This window comes from Anneissia japonica, unplaced genomic scaffold (genome assembly GCF_011630105.1).
Source record: "Anneissia japonica isolate Jap-2015-1 unplaced genomic scaffold, ASM1163010v1 scaffold287891_len339112_cov183, whole genome shotgun sequence".
NCBI classification, from domain to species: Eukaryota; Metazoa; Echinodermata; class Crinoidea; order Comatulida; family Comatulidae; genus Anneissia; species Anneissia japonica.
The window spans coordinates 2,380-3,241 of NW_022749182.1; positions in this window are offsets into that span (position 1 = coordinate 2,380).

The window sequence follows — 862 nt, forward strand, 5'->3', positions numbered from 1 at the left end:
TATATTCGTTGGAGTGTTTCAATATTCATTGGAGTGCTTGTACATTCATTGGAGTGCCTGTGTATTCGTTGGTACTGTTTGTATAATCGTTGAAGTGTTCAAGGTTGCCCTTTTGGCGTTCCATAAATATGAAGCATGAAATGACTGAGATGGAGACAGTATAACAATGACAAGTATCTTTATTGAGAAACGTGACTGATCTGTGTGTTTCAAGATGGCTGTCATGAGGGGATGCAAATGCTTTGTGAAAATGAGTACGCCGCGGAACTCCTTTTCACAAAGGAATACACGCAGCAGGTTAGCTAACAATATGCAAATGTTACATGAACACCTGGGAAGGAAGGTGCAATATCACGTTCCGTTGCCTAGTGTACTGTGTAGCGAGGGACGGTGTAGTAAGTCTAGGCCCAGGCCTAAGTAGACAGTGCAATTATGTGATAGAAAGTACACTTTCGAAAAATAAATTAAAGTAAGAAAAAAAAATAAATAAGAATATTTCAGTTGCAGACGTACCTTGTTTAAGTATTATAATGCTAATAATGCGGCTATTGTAGCCCTAGCCTTATATACTCTTTGCCCTAGCTAGGCAAGGCATCCATCCATGTGCAAAGCAGTGGCGTTTATCCATGACAAAAGCACGCCGGGAAAGTTTGCCTTACCAGGAAAGATGACGTAATCTTATGACGTATGCATATTAACTATATTGTGAGTGTGACGTCACCAAAAAATAAAAATGTTCTATTATAACAAAAATATTAATAACTACTAGGTTTGTGGGCGTAAATTCCATAATACGAATTAAGAGTAGCACCATCTACCTTGCTATACAAATTACAGCTCCCACTGACTTCACGGTCAAGAA